Below are 20,804 nucleotides of genomic sequence, written 5' to 3' on the forward strand. Positions count from 1 at the left end.
ATACAGCCTATATAAAATAGAAATATTGTATGTACGGTGTAGTTTCACTTAGCAAAATCGGGAAGTCAGCGAGCCAAAATCGATTTGGAGAAAAAAAATCGGCATGTACATGCCTACGCACGTACACACATACGCACGTACATGCATGCGCACACAACTGCCTGCACAAGGCTTCATGATCATGGTAGTCTTTTTTGGGGTAAACACACATATAAAATGGGCGTCTTTTTTTTCGTAAAAGCGAAAATCCTCTTTGGTTAACCAAAACAGGTACTAATGTAGGTTTTTTGTAACAGCGAGCTGTTGTAAAGCAAACATTCGGAAAAGGGGGACTTTGCATGCAAAAAGTAAAAGTGGCATTACTTAATTTAGGCAACATAGTTCTCTTGGATTGTAGAGAAGTGATTTGCATTTGAGTGTAAAGATAACATTGTTCTTATTGTAACTCAAGATTATGGCAAGAGAGCTGCTATAGAGAGCTAACATACATTCAAAGGGAATGTGTTGGAACAACTAAGTATTGTCATCTGTGCAATTTTCCCCAAGGATTATTCTTCGCTTTCTCCTGGACCCTCTCCTATTTGCCTGTTGCACAACGTTCTTCTTTATCATCATTTGAAAATATATTAGTTTCCAAATAAATGCTGACAATGTGCATTTTCATTTCTTACTACTTCTTTCAACTGCTATTTATTTGTAATACCATTTGTTTCACATCCAATATTGGGCAAGCAAAATTGCTTCCAGTTATACATGGGAAGACTGTAGTTATTAGTGAAATCCATAACTTGGTTTGTTTTCCCAGGTCAATAATGCCTTCCTTTCTCCCGAGCCAAAAACAATCTGCTGGAGGAGCCCAGTGGGTTGTTGCTGCTTGACCTGCTGTGTTTGTCTAGCAGATTGCTTGATGCTTCAGATTCTTGCATCTGTGATCTGTTATCTCTTTTGATGCACCCTAATCAAATTTTTCCAGACAGTTGAGAATATTGGCATTCTGTTGGAGCAAGAGATAAGTTAATGAGCTTGCATCCTCTTGACTGCAAACATCATCTTACCTCGTAGCTGTGCATATTTCTTGTGCTTCAGTCCATCTGAATATACTTCTTGTTACTTTATACACAATGATTCCTATGTTATACTGTCCAGCCTTTCCCTTTGCACCTTATGTTGGGACTCGTGTAAATCTCTATTGCACCAAATGAAACTTGTCCATCATCTATGTGCTTTCTGATTTATTGTCTTCTGGTATTTTACTTTATATTTTGCCTTTCATGGCTTGCAGTTATTTATTTGTCTCTGTAATTTGCTCTTCATGCCTTAGATGTTTGATTCCTTTTATAGCTTTGCATTGATTCCTCATTTTTTCATTGCTCTATTACTGTTGATTGTGTTGAAGACAAAATAAAAGTGTAACTAGAAATTACTTTAACAAAGCTTTTAGTTCATAGTTAAAATTGATGGCAGGTTGTAGTATTATTCCTTGCATACAATTGATCTTTAAGGGAACAACATTCAGTTTCTGCTTGTGTTTGGAAAAGGTCTGTAGCTTGTAATTTATCTGTGCAACAAAAATTAACAGAAGGTCATCTTTTCTGCTTATTTCAAGAGCAGTCTGAATGTGAAATTGGGCAAAGTTTTAACTATCATACTGTTTTGACTGCAATTACTGATGTCCAGCTGCTCAAACTCAAGTCAGACTTGGACCGTATACGTGTGCTGAGAGTCTGGGACTTGCTGACAGTTTTGGACTCTCCATGGACTACAATATGGAAGCCTGCCTCAGAATTTTTCCTAAATCCTGGCCTGTTAGATTTTTAAAAAACATATAATATCAATTGAGATTCTAGCCCCACAGGATAGGAGTCAAAAGGGAAGACAAATTGCTACCTTTAAAAAAATAATTACTTTGCTTTTGTAATTTTACTGATTACTTGTAGAAGTTTTTTTTGTGTTTTGACATTTTCAATGTTATTTCTTCCATGTTTTCATTTTAAAGTGTTTAAATGTCATTTTAAAATCTTTGAATATAATGAAATTTCTGAATCAGAATTGAATAGTTAAATAAGTAGTGCAAAAAAGGTAGTGATGTAGTGTTTATGAGTTCTTCCATTCAGAAATCTGATGGTAAAGGGCAAGAAGCAGTTCTGAATCGTTGAGTGTGTGCCTTCAGGCTCCTTTCCCTGATGGTAGCAACAATCAGGGTTCAGTAACAGCTTTCTTCTCCTCTGCCATCAGTTTCTTGAACTAGCTGAAATCCCCCAGTACAATCTTGAACTATATTTCTCTCAATTTGCACTAATTCAAAGTGTCAAAAGATTGTTCTCACACTTTTAGTATATTTTGTTTATTTTTGTTTACTTGATAGTTAATTTATGTTAATTTATATCAATTTATATTAATTTAAGTTTGTATTAATTTGCCATGTGCTACTGCTGCAAAAATCTAATTTTCATGGCCTTTATAATGTAGCATAATGATTAATTTGAACTTGACCTGTAGAAAGATTCAACATGACATTAGGGTTGGTCTCAGCACCACACTGCCTAAGGCCATGTTCCATTTGGGCTTTTGTCTTTATGTGAGAGGGTGTGGAAGGCTCATTTGGTTCTTGGTTTAAGTGCAGATACTTGAGGATCAATACACTGGGGGTTTACTTCTGGATGGGAACCTCAATCTGGCCTGCTTTGGCCTATTCTGTGTTAACATTTCTTTCCATTTCTGAAACCGGATAACTTTATCCCATTTTATATTCTGTATTCATCTCTTGGTTGGGGACCTACTACAAATAGCAACATCTTTGTTAACTGGTGAAGTTCAGTAACTGATTTTGAATATCCAGCAGGACTTGAATATTGTGAAATCACTTTTCCTCTATTTGATTGTGTGGATAGTCAGAGGCTTTTTCACAGGGCTGAAATGGTTGCTACAAGAGGACACAGGTTTAAGGTGCTGGGGAATAGGTATGGGGGAGATGTCAGGGGTAAGTTTTTTACTCAGAGTAGTGAGTGCGTGGAATGGGCTGCCAGCAATGGTGGTGGAGGTGGATATGGTAGGGTCTTTTAAGAGGCTTTTAGATAGGTACATGGAGCTTAGTAAAATAGAGGGCTATAGGTAAGCCTAGTAATTTCTGAGGTAGGAACATGTTCGGCACAACTTTGTGGGCCAGAGGCCTGTATTGTGCTGTAGGCTTTCTATGTTTCTATGTTACTGCTAGTGAATAACCTCAGGTTGTAGGAATAAAGCAATAGTCAATGAATCAGTATATTTGACTGGCCAAATAATTTATTTATAATGTTAAAAGTTCTGATATACAAATAATAATGTAAACACTGTAGTTACTTCAGCATGGAAAATAAATAAAACTGCTGAGATATGTAGCAAAAACAGAAAATACTGGAAAAACTCAGCCAGATTAACACTTAGATCCCTTTCTCATCTTGTTTCTATAAAATCTTCCCTAATCATCACTACTTGTGCTTTCTATCTTCCATTCTGTCTTAACCTATTCCATATAGAGTCCTAGAACATGGAAGCAGATCCTTTGGTTCAATTGGTCCATGCCAACCGAAGTTCCCATCTAAGATAATCACATTTGCCCATATTTAGCAGATATTACTCTAAAGCTTTTCTTTCCATGTGATTGTACAAATAACTTTTAAAATTATGGTAATATACCTGCTTCAACCACTTCCTCTGGCAGCTTATTCCATTTACTGACCATATTCTGGATGAAAATGTAACTCCTCACATTCCTATTAAATCTCTCTCCTTCCCCAATCCTGGGGGAAAAAGCCTTGCACAATAACCCTATTTATGCGCCTCATTATTTTATACATCTCTATACCCTTCATTCTCCCACACACCAGTGAAAAATGTCCCAACCTGCTCAATGTCTCTCCATAACTCAGCTCCTTGACAATATCCTTGTAAATTTCCTCTGCAGTCTTTGCAGCTGAATAGCATCTTCTGAGAGCAGTGTGGCCAAACTGCATACAGTGTTCTAAATGTGGCCTTTGCAACATTTTGTACAACTACAGCTAACATCCCAACTTCTGTACTCAAGCGCCTGACTGATGAAGGCCATCATGCTAAAGGCTGTATTCACCACCCTATCTGCAACTTGAGGCCTCTTTTAGGGAACCATGTACAGTTGCAAGAAAAAGTTTGTGAACCCTTTGTAATTAACTGGTTTTCTGCATAAGTTCTTCATCTAAGTCACAATTATTGAAAATAATTGTAATGACACACAAACAATTGTACTTTAAGGCTGGAAAAAATGTGTGAACCATTGTACTTAGTAACTGGTAGAACCCCTTTAGCAGCAATAACCCCCTATCAAATGTTTCCTGTAGCTGCTGATTAGACTTGCACAATGGCAAGGAGGAATTTTAGACTATTCCTCCATACAAAACTTTTCAGTTCATCAATGTTTCAGGGATACCTTGCGTGAACAGCCCTCTTCAGTTCATGTCACAGCATCTCAATTGGGCTAAGGTCTGGACTCTGACTTCAGCATTCCAAAACACAAGTTTTCTTCTTTTTAAGTCATTCTATTGTTGATTTACTCTTGTATTTTGGATCATTGTCTTATTGCATCATCTAAATTTTATTAAGCTTCAGGTGATGGACCACTACCCTGACATTCTCCTATAAAATGTCTTGATACAATTTTGAATTCATTGTTCCCTTAAAGAATGGAAGCTGTCCAGGCCCTGAAGCAGCAGAACAGCCCAGACTATATTTCTCCTTCCACCATGCTTCACAGTTGGGATGAGGTTTTGATGTTGGTGTACAATGCTCTTTTTCCTCCAAACATAGAATTGAATTGAATTGACTTTATTTTTTACATCCCTTGCATACATGAGGAGTAAAAATCTTTACATTGCATCTTTGTCTAAACGTGCAATGAGCAATCATAGTAATTTATAATAAATAGAACAGTCAATGTAACATAGAAATACAATCAGATCAGTGTTTTTTTTGGAGAGCAGTGGTTTCCTCCATTGTGTCCTTCAATGAACACCATTCTTGTTCAGTATTTCTTACAGTGACACATAAACAGAAGCAAGCTCTAGAGATTTCTGCAGGTCTTTAGGTGTTGCCTTTGGGTTCTTTTTCCCCTCCTTCAACATTCAATGTTGTGCCCTTGATGTGATCCTTGCAGGACGGTCACTCCTACGGAGAGTAACAACAGTACTGAATTTCTACCATTTGTTGACATTTTCTCTTACTGTGGACTGATTAACACTCAAATGCTTTTGTGGCCATTTCCAGCTTCATGCTTCTCTACAGTTCTTCTTCTAAAGTTCTCCAAAAGTTGTTTTGATCGAGGCATGGTGTACATAAACAGACATTTCTTGAGAAGGGCAGTCTGTGTGTCTTTTTTTTATATATAGGGTAGGGCACCTCTACAACCCACACCTCCAGTCTAATCTCATTATTTGGAGTCAGGTGTTCCGATCAGTATTTGTAGAAAAACATACATTTTTGAACCTAGCCTGTGGTTGTTTAAATGGTATACGCAGTATTGACAAGAAGTACTAATATTTGTGTTATTAGTTTAGGCAGATGATGCTTGTCTTTTATTGTGACAGATGAAAATCAGATCACATTTATGAGTAATGCAGAAAATGGTAATTGCAAAGCATTCACAAACTTTTTCTTCCAAAAGTACTTGTATTCCTGTGTCCCTCATCTCTACAATACTCCCCAGGGCCGATTCACTTTTTTTTGAAAGTCCTGCCCTTATTGAATTGAATTGACTTTATTTCTTAGATCCTTCACATACATGAGGAGTAAAAGTCTTTACGTTATGTCTCTGTCTAAATGTGCAATGTGCAATCATAGTAATCTATAATAAATAGAACAATCAATGTAACATAGAAATACACTCAAATCAGTCTGATGGCCTGGTGGAAGAAGCTGTCCTCCGGAGCCTGTTGGTCCTGGCTTTTACACTGTGGTATTGTTTCCCAGATGGTGGCAGCTGAAATAGATAGTAGTTGGGGTGACTCGGGTCCTCAATGATCCTTCAGGCCCTTTTTTTCACCCGTGTCTTTGTAAATGTCCTGAATCCTGGGAAGTTCACAACTACAGATGTGCTGGGCTGTCTGTACCACTCTCTGCAGAATCCTGCGATTAAGGGTGGTACAGTTCCCATACCAGGCAGTCAGTCTAGTATGCAAGACGTACAAAAAAACTGGATGAACTCAGCAGGTCGGGTAGCATCTGTTGAAAGAAGCAGTCAACATTTCGGGTCGAAACCCTTCGTCAGGACTTAAAGAAGGAGGGGGCAGGGGACCTATAAAGAAGGTGGGGGGAGGGTGGAAAACCAATCATAGGAAAGATCAAGGGGTGGGCGAGGGGAAGCAGGGAGGGGATAGGCAGGAGAGGTGAAGAAGGAATCTAAGGGGAAAGCACTATGGGTAGTAGAAGAAGGCAGTCATGAGAGGTGATAGGCAGCTAGAAGAGGAGACAGAGTGAAGGTGGGATGGGGGAAGGGGGAAGGGAGAGGGAGGGAATTACCAGAAGTTGGAGTATTTGATGTTCATACCAAGGGGCTGGAGACTACCCAGACGGTATATGAGATGTCGTTCCTCCATCCGAAGTTTGGCCTCATCATGGCAGTAGAGGAGGTCATGTATGGACATATCCGAATGGGAATGTGAAGCAGAATTGAAGTGAGTGGCAACCGGGAGATCCTGTCTGTTGTGGCAGATGGAGCGTAGGTGCTCGACAAAGCAGTCCCCCAATCTGCGTCGGGTCTCGCCGATGTAGAGGAGGCCACACTGGGAGCACCGGATGCAATAAGTTACCCCAACAGACCCACAGGTGAAGTGTTGCCTCACCTGGAAGGACTGATTGGGGCCCTGAATGGTGGTAAGAGATGAGGTGTAGGGACAGGTGTAGCACTTATGCTTGCAGGGATAAGTGCCAGATGGGAGGTCTGTGGGGAGGGACATGTAGACCAAGCAGTCGCGTAGGGAATGATCCCTGCGAAAAGCAGAGAGGGGTAGAGGGGGAAAGATGTCCTTAGTGGTGGGGTCCTGTTGAAGGTGGCGGAAGTTGCAGAGGATAATATTCTGGATCCGGAGGCCGGTGGGGTGATAGGTGAGGACAAGGGGGACACGGTCCTGTTGTGGTGATGGGAGGATGGGGTGAGGACCGAAGAGGATGATGTTGAAGAGGTTTTGGCATCCCATGATGAAGAACTGACAGATGAAGAGCTGATGCAGTTGCAAGAGGAAAGGATAACAATTGAAACTGAACGCAGTAGTAGAAAGTGAAGTCGTCCAGGAACTGAACGTGAAGCAATTGCGTGAGATAAAAGTATGACTTTAATTTTGAAAGGGCATGTAGGTTTAGGGCATATTTGCAGGATGGTTTGAGTGCTTACAAAGAACTGTATGATAGAAAAATGCGCGAGGCTAAGCAGTCAAGCATACTGTCATTTTTCAAGCCTTCCACAGCAGATGACGAACGTCGACCTTCGACATTATGGCAGGCAGTCATAGAAGAAGGTGACCTGCCTGCCCTGATGGAAACAGACGACGACGATGAAATGACACCCCAGTCTCCCACCACCCTAACCTTCGATGACTCAGCTTAACACACCAACATCAGTGTGCTCGCTGTCTTCCCATTAAGTGAAACTACACTGTACATACATTATTTCTGCTTTATATAGGCTGTGTATTTTTATGTGTTATTTGGTATGATTTGACAGCCTCATAGCTTAAAGGTTACTGGAGTGAGTACTTCTGTCGAGAGCGCTTGTGTCGAGTGTTTCTGCCAAGAGTGCTGCCATGAGCGCTTGCATGAGATTTTTGCTTCAGTGGACAGTGCTGCAATGATTGCAGAAAAGTATTTCTACTTTATATAGGCTGTGTATTTATCATATTATTCCTGCTTTTATTATGTTACTATTATTTTAGGTTTTATATGTCCTCTCCTATCAGACTCTTCCTTCTCCAGCTCTGTATCTCTTTCACCAGCTTTTTATTTCATCTCTCCCCCTCCCAGTTTCATCTGTCACCTTGTGTTTCTCTCTGCTCTCCCCCCACCTTTAAAATCTGCACTTCATCTTTTTTTCTCCAGTCCTGCTGAAGGGTCTCGGCCTGAAATGTCGAATGTTCTTTTTTTCATAGATGCTGTCTGGCTTGCTGAGTTCCTCCAGCATTTTGTGTGTGTAACCATCTTCCCTGTCAACAGCACTGCCTGCTTTGATGTCATCTGCAGACTTACTAACCATAACTAATACATAGCTAACCATATCATTGATAAAGATGACAATAGCAATGGGCCTAGCACTGACCTCTGGAAACATCACTAGTCACAGACTTCCAGTCTGAAATGCAACCTTGCACCATCACCCTTACTTCCTGCTAAGAAGCCAATTTTATACCTAGTTAACACACACAAAACGCTGGAGGAACTCAGCAGACCTGCTGAAGGGTTTTGGCTCAAAATGTCAACAGTACTCTTTTCCATAGATGCTGCATTTTGTGTGTGTTGCTTGGATTTCCAGCATCTGCAGATTTTTTCTTGTTTGTGATAGAATTCTATATCCAGTTAGCTAGTTTCCCTTAGATCCCATGTGATCTACATTCAGTGGCCACTATACTAAATACCTCCTCTATCTAATGAAGTGGCCACTGAGTGTATGTTCATGGACTTTGCTGCTTTAGCCCATCCACTTCAAAATTTATGTTTATTTGAGTTGCTATTGTCTTCCTTTCCTCTCATTAATAAGGTTTTATTGCCCACAGATCTGCTGCTCACTGGATTTTCTTGTACTGTCTGTAAAATCTAGTGACTGTTGTACGTAGAAATCTGAGAAGATCTGCAGTTTCTGAGATACTCAAACCACTCAGTTTATTCCATGGTTAAAGTCACTTAGAATCAGAATCAGGTTTAATATCATCGGCATATGTTGTGAAATTTTTTGACTTAGCGGCAGCAGTATAATACAATACATGATAAATATTGAATAAAGGAATTACAGTAAATATATATGTACTGTATATTTTAACTATTTTATAAAAATAGTAGTGCAAAAAAAGAATGAATAAAGAAAAGTGCAGGAGTGTTCATGGTTTAATGTCCACTTAGAAATTGAATGGTAGGGGGGAAAAAGCTGTTCCTGAATTGATGAGTATGAGCCTTCAGGCTTCTGTACCTCCTTCCTGATGGAGATATAAAATCACATTTCTTCCCTATTCTGACGTTTGATCAGAACAACTGCACCTGTTGACCATATCTGCATGCTTTTATACATTGAGTTGCTGCCACATTATTGATCGATTAGATATGTGCAATAATAAGCATGTGTTCAGATGTACCTAATTGTCAGGGTGCTGGAGCAGGGATCCACAGTGATATTAATTGAGTAACAAATCCTAAGGTGCAAACCAAGTCAGCGTCAAAGTTCAGGCAGAGATCAAAGCACAAAGCAGAGATCAAAGATTCCAAAATGCCAGAATCGGGAAACAGGCAGAGTCGATATTCAGACAGACAGAGTACAGACACGAATGCTAGAAAAGCTCAGGAAAATTCACTGGCACAATCTGACAACAAACAGGTGAAAACACGACTAAAATACACTGAGCAATAAACAGAGAGGCAGATGATAGGTGGGGTGCAATGAGACAGAAGTGGCAGCGAAACAGGTAATAATGAGAAACAGGTGAGAGGCGGAGTACTGAGTAATACAGGGGCTGGAGTGGGGACAGGAGCATATGGGGCTTGAAAACAAACAACAGCACATGGCAATACAAAACCACAGATTGACGGCTAGGGGGAGAACACACAAAAAGACGAAGTTCAACTGGGTTACTGACAGTATCTCTCCCCCTGCCCCCAAACAGATGCCTCCTGGCGTCACAGCAGTTAGGGCTGGGTGCTGGCGATGAAAGTCCCTGATGAGTGAGGTGTTCAGGATGTAACTCTCTTCAGGACCATAGCCCTCCCAGTCCACAAGGTACTGGAGGCCATGGCCCCGGCGATGAATGTCCGTGAAGGCCTCTGACCCATTGATGAGCTGTGGGGGGGGGGGGTTTGGGGATAGGGCACAGGGGGTGGCTCATGAATGGCTTGATGCAGAACCATGGAAGGTGGAGAGTGGAGGGGAGCTTGAGACGGATATATTTCAGCTTCTTGTGATCAGTCCAGACGAAGAATGGCACCTTGGCTCCCTCCAGCCAATGCCTCCGCTCCTCCAGAGCTAGCTTTACAGCCAGCAGGTCCCGGTTTCAGACACCATAATTCTGCTCTGTGGGAGTGAGGCGGTGAGAGAAGGTAGTGCAGGGGTGTACCTTCCATCCTTGGCCAAGCGCTGAGAGAGAACAGCTCCTACGTCAATGTCAGACGCATCCACAATGAACTGCCAGTTGGTGTTAGGTTGAATCAGGATGAGGGCAGAGGTGAAATGTTCCTTCAGGTCAGAGAATGCTTTTTCAGCAGCAGGGGACTAGGAGAATCTGACAGCAGATGAGGTAAGAGCAGTGAGTGGTGCATCCACTGTATTGCAATTTCTGATGAAGTGGTGATAGAAGTTAGCGAAGCCCAAGAAGTATTCTAACTCCCAACGAGTCACAGTTTGGGGCCATTCGACCACCGTCTTGACCTTCTGTTGGTCCATCTGAATGGAACCACCTGAAATTACATACTTGGTGAAAACTGAGGCTCCTTTCAGTAGTTCAAATGCCGAGGTCATGAGCGGAAGAGGGTAACAGTTCTTAACAGTGTCTTCATTCAGTCCCTGATAATCAATGCATGGACATAAGGAGCTATCCTTCTTTTCAACAGAGGAAAAACCAACACCAGTGTCACCTCACCTGGAAGGACTGTCTGGGGCCCTGAATGGTGGTGAGGAAGGAAGTGTAAGGGCAGGTGTAGCACTTGTTCTGCTTATAAGGATAAGTGCCAGGAGGGAGATCGGTGGGAAGGGATGAGGGGGACGAATGGACAAGGGAGTCACATAGGGAGCGATCCCTGCGGAAAGCAGAAGGGGAGGGAGGGAAAGATGTGCTTGGTAGTGGGATCCTGTTGGAGGTGGCAGAAGTTACGGGGAATTATACATTGGACCCAGAGGCTGGTGGGGTGGTAGGTGAGGACAAGGGGAGCCCTAGTGAGGCGACACTTCACCTGTGGTATACTGTGTCCGGTGCTCCCGGTGGGGTTTTTATATATTGGTGAGACCCGACGCAGATTGGGAAACCATTTCACTTGAACACCTACGCTCTGTCCGTCAGAGAAAGCAAGATCTCCCAGTGGCCACACATTTTAATTCCATGTCTCATTCCCATTCAGATATGTCAATCCATGGCCTCTTCTACTGTCAAGATGAAGCCACACTCAGGTTGGAGGAACAACACCTTATATTCTGTCTGGGTAGCCTCCAACCTGATGGCATGAACATTGACTTCTCTAACTTCCATTAATGCCCCTCCTCCCCTCTTACCCCATCCCTGATATATTTAGTTTTCTCCCCTCTCCCTTTTTATTCTCTCTCTGCCCATCGCTGTCTGTTCTCCATCTCCCTCTGGTGCTCCCCTCCCCCTTTCTTTCTCCCTAGGCTTCCCATCCCATGATCCTTTCCCTTCACCAGCTCTATATCCCTTTTGCCAATCACCTTTCCAGCTCTTAGCTTCACCCCACCCCCTCCGGTCTTCTCCTATCATTTCGCATTTCCCCCTCCCCCTCCTACTTTCAAATCTCTTACTATCTTTCCTTTCAGTTAGTCCTGACGAAGGATTTCGGCCCGAAATGTCGACAGTGCTTCTTCCTATAGATGCTGCCTGGCCTGCTGCGTTCCACCAGTATTTTCTGTGTGTTGCTTGAATTTTCAGCATCTGCAGATTTCCTTGTGTTTGCAGTTAATGTGGGGTTGTGTTTAACTAGCCAGGGATGGCCCAGGGAGCTTGAGGAAAGTCAATAACATAAAGAGTTAACTGTTCATGATGGTTGCCGGATAAACTGAGACTCACCAGGACATGGGTGATGTTAGCCAGTCTCTGACAGTTCAAGGTGTTGGCCACCAATGGTGATTGGAGAGCAGACATGGGTAATCCCCACTGGGCAGCCAAGCCAGAATCAATAAGACACCCCTCCGCATCAGAATCAACCAAGACGGAGACTGTTCTCCATTGGACGCCCCACTCCAGAGAAGCAGGTATGAGAGTGAGTGGCATCGAGGAGGGTCGGACAGGGGTCACGCTCACCAGTACTTCTCGTCCTACTGGTGAACGCTTGGCTTTTACTGGGCAGGTGGAGATGAAGTGGTCTGGTTGGCCACAGTACAGACAGGAATGGGTGCTGATTCTCCTTTGTCTTTCAGTCGGCATCAGGCAGGTACAGGCAACCTTCATAGCTTCGGGCTCTGGAATGGGAATTGTAGATGGGGGCAAACGGCAGGGCAATGTAGACTGACGAGGAGCTGGAAATCACCCAGTGCCCCCAGGGACCCTCTGGAACCGCTCACTCTGTGGCGCTGCTGAAGGTGAACTTCAATATGGATGGCCAAATCTACCAGGGCTTCAAAGATGGCAGGAAGGTCCTGGGTGACCGGCTCATCTTTGATGTCTTCAGAAAGGCCATTCAGGAAGATGTCGTACTGTGCCTCCGAGTTCCAGCTGCTGGAGATGGCTAGGGTCTGGAACTCTATGGCATAATCTGACACAGATCTGTTCCCCTGGTGCATGTGCAGCATTTCATGGGCAGGCAGCCTCCCTCCCACGTTTGGAGCGATCAAACACTTTACTCATCTCCTCAGAAAGTAACTGAAAACTGATGCAGGAAGGTGAACCTGCCTCCCAGATGGCTGTTCCCCATTCTCTCGCCCGACTGGACAGTTGAGTGATGATGTAGGCCACCTTGACTCGATCATTCGGAAAGGTTGTTGGTTGTAATTCAAAAATGAGGGTGCCCTGGGAAAGAAAAGAGTGACAGGTACTGGGCTCACCTGAGTAGTTTTCTGGAGGAAGCAGACAGGATGGGAGGAGTAAGTGAGAACGTAGAGGGCAGGGTGGAAGATGCAGTCGCAGAATGTTGATGGGTGCTCTGGGACAGCTAGAGTGACTGAGTCTGGGTCACAAGATCAGCTACATTGGCAGAAAGTGACTTCACTGCCCTGAACATGGAGTCCAGTTGGTTCTGGTGTCTCCCCAGCATCACTCCCTGTTTTGCCAGGGCAGCTCTCAGATGACTGGGGTCTGCTGGATCCATTCTGGCTAGATTGTACTGTCAGGGCACTGGAGCAGGGATCCAATCGCAGACTCAATACTGTGCACACAGTGATATTAATTGAGTAACGAATCCCAAGGTGTAAACAAAGTCAGCGTCAAAGTTCAGGCAGAGATCAAAACATCCAGAGAAATCCAAAAACCAGAGTACAGATACAAAGGCTCAGGAAAGTTCACTGGCACAATCTGACAACAAACAGGTGAAAACACAGGACTAAAATATGCTGAGCAATAAACAGAGAGGCAGATGATAGGTGGAGCACAATGAGACAGAAGTGGCAGCAAAACAGGTAATAATGAGAATCAGGTGAGAGGCGGAGTACTGAGTAATACAGGGGCCAGAGTAGAACAGGAGTGGGGACAGGAGCACATGGGGCTTGAAAACAAACAACAGCACATGGCAATACAAAACCACAGACTGACAGTGTCGTGGTTTCTCGTGCCCCACAAATGACCAGGAGACGCAGAAAATTCTTCAAGAAGGGTTAAACTTTAATTTGCAAATCGAAGCTGAGACAGTCATTGAACAAGTCACTGATTGCGCCCCCCCCCCCCCCCCCCAATCCTTTGGACACAGCATTTTTTATAGCAATCTCCTGGTCCAGTTGCATTAGCATATGTAATTGGTCTATAGTTGCGTATCACACATACATCCTGCCACTATTGTTTCTACCCATTGACTTAATCATGTTCTAATCTACATCTCTTAGCTACCTCTCATTAACACACCATTGTCTTCTACATTTTTAGGATTTCAATCTCCTACGAAATTGGGTACATGCATAGCAAATAGTAGTCTTAGGATTTTGTGACTTAATCATGTTCTAATCTACATCTCTTAGCTACCTCTCATTAACACATCATTGTCTTCTACATTTTTAGGATTTCATTCTCCTACTAAATTGGGTACATGCATAGCAAATAGCAAGTTTAAAATTTATACTTTTATACTCCAATAACAGCTAGGGGGAAAACACACAAAAAGACAAAGTTCAACTGGAGGTACTGACACTAATATAATGCCATTGAGTGTATCCTTCCACTGCACCTACTATGCTGAACCTTGTTAAGGCCTTTCTAAAGTCCATATTGACCTAACTTCCCTCATTGACCTCCTTTGTGACTTCTTTAAAAACTCAGTGAGTTTAATGACACATGATCTTCTGTGCGCAATGCTATGAAGACAATCCCTAATCAATCTTTGTCTTTCCAAATGCTTCTATATCATATCCTTCAGAATCTCCTCTGGTAAATAATCTATCTTTTTCCATTGAGGCCAGGGGAGAAAAAAAACCAGAGGTCATGGGTTAAGGGTGAAGGGGGAAAAGTTTAAAGGGAACATTAGGGAGGCTTCTTCACGCAGAGAGTGGTGGGAATGTGTAATGAGCTGCCAGATGAAGTCAATGCGGGCTCACTTTTGACATTTAAGAAAAACTTGGGCAGGTATATGGATGAGAGGGGTTTGGAGGGATATGGCCCAGGTGCAGGTCAGTGGGACTAGGCAGAAAAATGGTTCAGCACAGCCAAGAAGGTCCAAAAGGCCTGTTTCTGTGCTGTAATGTTCTATGGTTCTATGTTATATTTACTGATCTATACTTTCCAGTTTATTTTATTTGCAGCCCTTCTTAAAGGCACAAAATTACCACCCTCCAATCTTACGACATCTCATCCATTGCTAACAATGATGCATATATTCTCAGCCAGAGCTGCTGTATTTCTTTTTTCTCTCAACATTAAGCTTCCAATCCTGACTCTCCTGAGGTCATGTTATTGTTATGGCTGTAATATTTCAGTTTCACACAGCTTCCATGCTTTACCTGTCAGACCTCATGCATTGAAAGAAATGAAATGATAGATAGATAGATAGATACTTTATTCATCCCCATGGGGAAATTCAACTTTTTTTCCAATGTCCCATACACTTGTTGTAGCAAAACTAATTACATACAATACTTAACTCAGTAAAAAAAAATATGATATGCATCTAAATCACTATCTCAAAAAGCATTAATAATAGCTTTTAAAAAGTTCTTAAGTCCTGGCGGTTGAATTGTAAAGCCTAATGGCATTGGGGAGTATTGACCTCTTCATCCTGTCTGAGGAGCATTGCATCGATAGTAACCTGTCGCTGAAACTGCTTCTCTGTCTCTGGATGGTGCTATGTAGAGGATGTTCAGAGTTTTCCATAATTAACCGTAGCCTACTCAGCGCCCTTCGCTCAGCTACCGATGTTAAACTCTCCAGCACTTTGCCCACGACAGAGCCCGCCTTCCTTACCAGCTTATTAAGACGTGAGGCGTCCCTCTTCTTAATGCTTCCTCCCCAACACGCCACCACAAAGAAGAGGGCGCTCTCCACAACTGACCTATAGAACATCTTCAGCATCTCACTACAGACATTGAATGACGCCAACCTTCTAAGGAAGTATAGTCGACTCTGTGCCTTCCTGCACAAGGCATCTGTGTTGGCAGTCCAGTCTAGCTTCTCGTCTGACTGTACTCCCAGATACTTGTAGGTCTTAACCTGCTCCACACGTTCTCCATTAATGATCACTGGCTCCATATGAGGCCTAGATCTCCTAAAGTCCACCACCATCTCCTTGGTCTTGGTGATATTGAGACGCAGGTAGTTTGAGTTGCACCATATCACAAAGTCCTGTATCAGTTTCCTATACTCCTCCTCCTGTCCATTCCTGACACACCCCACTATGGCCGTGTCATCAGCAAACTTCTGCACATGGCAGGACTCCGAGTTATATTGGAAGTCTGATGTGTACAGGGTGAACAGGACCGGAGAGAGTACGGTTCCCTGCGGCGCCCCTGTGCTGCTTACCACCGTGTCAGACCTACAGTCTCCCAACCGCACATACTGAGGTCTATCTGTCAAGTAGTCCACTATCCAATCCACCATGTGAGAGTCTACTCCCATCTCCGTTAGTTTGTGCCTTAAGATCTTGGGCTGTATGGTGTTAAAGGCACTAGAGAAGTCAAGGAATGTAATCCTCACAGCACAACTGACCCCATCTAGGTGAGAGAGTGATTTGTGCAGCAAATACGTGATAGCATCCTCCACTCCCACCTTCTCCTTATACGCAAACTGAAGAGGATCCTGGGCATGCCTGGTTTGTGGCCTCAGATTCTGTATTATCAGCCGCTCCATGGTCTTCATCACATGCGACATCGAGGCAACAGGTCTGAAGTCATTCAACTCCTTTGGTTGTGGTTTCTTGGGTACCAGGACAATACAGGATGTTTTCCACTGTCTGGGTACTCTTCTCTGCTCCAGGCTCATGTTGAAGATGCGCTGTAGTGGTTCTCCCAGCTCAGTCGCACAGGCCCTCAGTAATCGTGGGGAAACTCCATCCGGTCCAGCCGCCTTGCTGGTACAGATCTTCCTCAGTTGACCTTCCACCTGTGCAGCCGTAATCCTGGGCGTGAGCAAGGTCTCCTGTGAGTGGCTATTTTCCTGTGAGGGAAGTAAGTCTGGTGTGGATTTCTGCGGTGAGGATGAGATTGAGCTGTCGAACTTGTTGAAGAAGTTGTTCAGCTGGTTCGCTTTCTCCACATCTCCACTTATGTTTGCCCCCCGCTTTGCACCGCATCCGGTGATGATCTTCATCCCATCACACACCTCCCTCATGCTTTTTTTCTTGCAGCTTTTGTTCTAGCTTCCTCCTATACTGCTCCTTTGCCCCCCTTATCTGTACTCTTGAGTTCCTTCTGAACTCTTTTAAGCTCCAACCGATCACCATCTTTAATCCAGCTGTCTGTCATTGCTCCCTGTCATGCTGCTACCTGTCCTGTCTTTTGACCACAGTGTCAATGAATTCCGCCTCAACTTTCAGCCTCCCATCTGCCCCAGTTCTGCTTTGGATTCCACACCCCTGCAAGCCTGGTTTAAATCTTCTTGATCAGCACTAGCAAATTTGCCTGCCCCAAGGTATTCAGATGGAAACTGTCCCTTTCTACAGGTCACCTCTATCCCACAAGTGATACCAGTGATCCAAAAAATTGAAACTTGCCCCCTACAACAACTTTTGTCACTCATTCAATTGCCTTATCCTCCTATTCTTACCCTTACTGGTATGTGGCACAAGCAATAATTCAGAGATTACTGTTCTTGAGGTTCTGCTATTTAACCCTTTTCCTAACTCTTTGTATTCAATCTCTGCATTCATCCCCTTTTCTTTCTATGCCATTTTGTGCCAATGGGCACAATGAGTTATTGACGCTCAGACCCCCCCCCCCCCCCCACACTCCTCTGAGAATTTTTGGCAACATTCCAGAGATGTACTTGAGTCTGGCACCAGGGAGAAAAAACACCACCTTAGAGTCCTTTTTATGGCCACAAGATCTCCTCTTTGCCCCTTGACTATTGAGTCTTTTGATCACTAGACCTTTCCACCATCCCTCTTCCCTGCTGAGCCTCAGGCCTCATGCTACAAAGCTGGTGGCTGATGTTGCTGCTTTCTCAAGAACATCATTCTCTCCCCCCCCCCCACCACCCCACAGCCCCTCCCCTTATAGTATCCAAAATGGTAGACTTGCTTTCTAGCATATTGGCCATAGATGAATCATGCAGTATCTTTGATCATTATGCTTCCTTTATTCACATGCATCCAGATGAATCAGTTATAATTCAGTTACTTTCATTCTTCTATTTTAGATATCCCAAAGCAAATAAACATTGCCTGGATAACTTTGATCTCCAACCTATCCATGACATGCCTTCTCTCCAACCCTTTCATTTCTGTAACTTAAAGTATGCTGCTTTTTCTACCTTTCCTTTTCTGATGAAGGATCATTAATGTTAAGTCTGTTGTTCACCACAGCACTGCTCAGTGTTTTTGGCATTTTCTGTTTTATTGTCTGATTCTACATTGTAGCTGAAATGGTATATTCAAAATGTTTATTTGGAAAAAGATTCTGGCCCATTGACTAAAATAAAATCATTAATTGATGCATGGAGTTTGATTTTTTTTTTACTTCCTCAATGATGCTATTCTCTTTAAAGTATAATTTCATCCTGATCTTCCTATACCATTATTTAAGAATGTGTTATCAGCAACCAGTACTACTGCCTAACCTATTCAATGTTAACAGTGTTTCTTTTTTTTACGTTTCCAGCAAGTTTTATGATTTTCATTGGCTTTGCAAAAAGGCTTTTAGGGCTCTTCAGTTATATTGAGCACCTGAGATCCAGGAGTATTTGCACTTCCAGAAACATAGCATGTTCACTGTGGTCTTCGTTTCACACAGTGCCGACAATTGAAAATAGACTTTTGAACCTGCACCATACTTAATACTTCCAGGTGTAACTTATCAAATTGAAATAACCCAGTTGTTTTACTTGTATCTTCAAAGTATTTGAGATATCACCTGTATCCAATACCACTCTTTAAGCTCTTGGTACTTTTGATAAAATTTAAAGCTGTTGCAGATCCTCAATCATACATTCTTGAGTATTTCTCTCTTTCATCTAAAGAATAAAGCATGAATCTGTTCAGCTGCTCATTATTTTTATCCAGATATAACAATCTAATCAGATCTATACACGTTAGCAATACAGTTTTTTTGACTTCAAGCAACTTTATTTTTCTTATCAAAGAAAAAGGCAGGCAATCCTTCCCCATGCCAATATGGTTTATTGTTTTTCACCTTCCCTTTTTATTTCTGATCATAGTTTTGTGAAAGAATCAAATTTCTTGTAAATTAACTTAATGGGGAGGTATAGCATATAAGAAAATAGTAGCAGGTATATGCCACTAGGTTCCCTGAGCTTTCCCTGCCATTCAATATCAAAAGTTTCAAAGGTACATTTAACGTCAGAGAAATGTATACAATGTATATTTTGAAATGCTTTTTCTTCACAAACAGAGGAGTGCCCCCCAAAGAATGAATGACTGTTAAATGTTTGAACCCCAAAATTACCCCACCCCAGCTCCCCTCCCTCCTGCACATAAGTGGCAGCAAGCAACAGTCCCCCTCCCACCACCGGCAAAAAAAAGCATTGGCACACGCCACCGAGCACTCAAGCGTGAGCAAGGCAACAGCAAGGACACTGACTTGCAGTTACTCCAAAGACTACATTGTTCACCTGGCATTTGACATACCACAGGCTTTCTCTCTCCCTAATAAGGGAGAAAGGGATGTCTCCGTTTTACAGCGAGAGGGGAGACATAACAAACAACTCGCTGGTTTATGATGTTAAAAGTCCGTTGCATCACATTTTCTGAGCACTGTGCCCAAAGATCTTAGATCTTCCATCTCCCACGACACAACAGTCTTCTGCTCAGACACCAAACTCAAATCGCCCTGTCTCCACAGCTACAAAAACTCGGTCCTCCAAGGGTGCGTGGAGCTCTTAGGCCGAGCCCTTGGCATGCCGAACAACCAGCCAGTTACAAAACCCCAAGAGCAGGTCCCATTCCCGCAAAGGACCATCAGCGTGTAACTCTAGGTCAGGGTCTTCAAAGGAACCCTGAAAGGGAAAAATAGAGATATTAAAGATGGAAATTGAGCTTTTTCCTGAAGATGCAAGCAAAGAAGTCGTCTTTAGGCACCATTAACCATCCTAAGCTCCGCATTCATCATGGCAAATCTGTCCCCAGCCTTATGTCCTCCCCCATGCTAGTTTCCCATAACCCTCAATTACCTGCACTTACAAAAATTTATCAACTTTCTCTGAGTTGTACTTTCTCTTCAACTTTTACTTACCCACGATAATTTAGTCTGTACATATCTCTGAGGTAGAAAATTCCAGTAATTTATCATATTCTGATTGAATAGACTTTAATGTTCCAGTTTTAAATGACCATTCCTTAATATTTAATTATTTCCTCTTGTTTGAAATTCTTCTAGCAGTGGATGTTGGTCATTCTCAAAGTGCATATAATGACACCAGGTACATAAGTGCTGTATTTTCTAGTAGCATGAAAGACATTGAATATTTTGTGGTGAACAACTTGCTGTCTGACTCTCAAGTTTTCCATTACTTAGTAATGTCAGGAATGCAAAGGAATATCATGCAGCAGACTTCAGGGATAACCAATGATAATGAGTACAACATCAATGCTCTTTTGGTTAGTTATTTAATTCAACAGCTTACAACCTGGATGCCTGGCTTCCTGATGCTGTGCTCAGTCTGGAATGGCCTCAATGTCAAGGGCAATTATTCCATTTCAACCAGTGATTTCTGGTCCTGTTTGCACAAAAACTTTAATGAAACCTGAAGCCAAAGTGCTGGATCTCGTAGATAGCCCTGAACTCAAGTGGTTGATATTACCACCAGAATTTCGCCTGATCTCATAATCTTTGCTGCATTCAGTTGTGACAGTATAGCTGATCTGAACTGTCAATGGCTGTATTGAGCACATTAGCATTAGTTCATGCTGTCAACTGATGTGTAGTAGTCTCTTACATTTTAAAGTCAGAACATGTCAGAACAGTTGATGTATCCTAGCTACAACAGGGGATTTCCATTAGACTCAGTCTCACTTCCTCCCTTATATCACTATACCTGTACAACTTTTCTCTTCTTGTACTCATTGAACAGAGGAAATTG

General features: G+C 42.7%; 2 protein-coding genes across 7 annotated transcripts in view; one reads left to right on the forward strand and one right to left on the reverse strand.

The window, feature by feature from the left end:
- The window catches only part of ralgps2 (Ral GEF with PH domain and SH3 binding motif 2), a 516,901-nt gene that overhangs the window by 181,235 nt on the left and 314,862 nt on the right, over positions 1-20,804 (forward strand). The gene's annotated exons all lie outside the window — the stretch shown is intronic.
- Positions 19,178-20,804, reverse strand: part of angptl1a (angiopoietin-like 1a) — a 139,484-nt gene continuing 137,857 nt past the window's right edge. Inside the window, exon 6 of the mRNA XM_073063660.1 lies at positions 19,178-19,721. The gene's annotated coding sequence lies outside the window, so the exon portion shown is untranslated. The remainder of the gene's footprint in view (positions 19,722-20,804) is intronic.

This window comes from Hemitrygon akajei, chromosome 12 (assembly GCF_048418815.1).
Source record: "Hemitrygon akajei chromosome 12, sHemAka1.3, whole genome shotgun sequence".
In the NCBI taxonomy this organism is placed as follows: Eukaryota; Metazoa; Chordata; class Chondrichthyes; order Myliobatiformes; family Dasyatidae; genus Hemitrygon; species Hemitrygon akajei.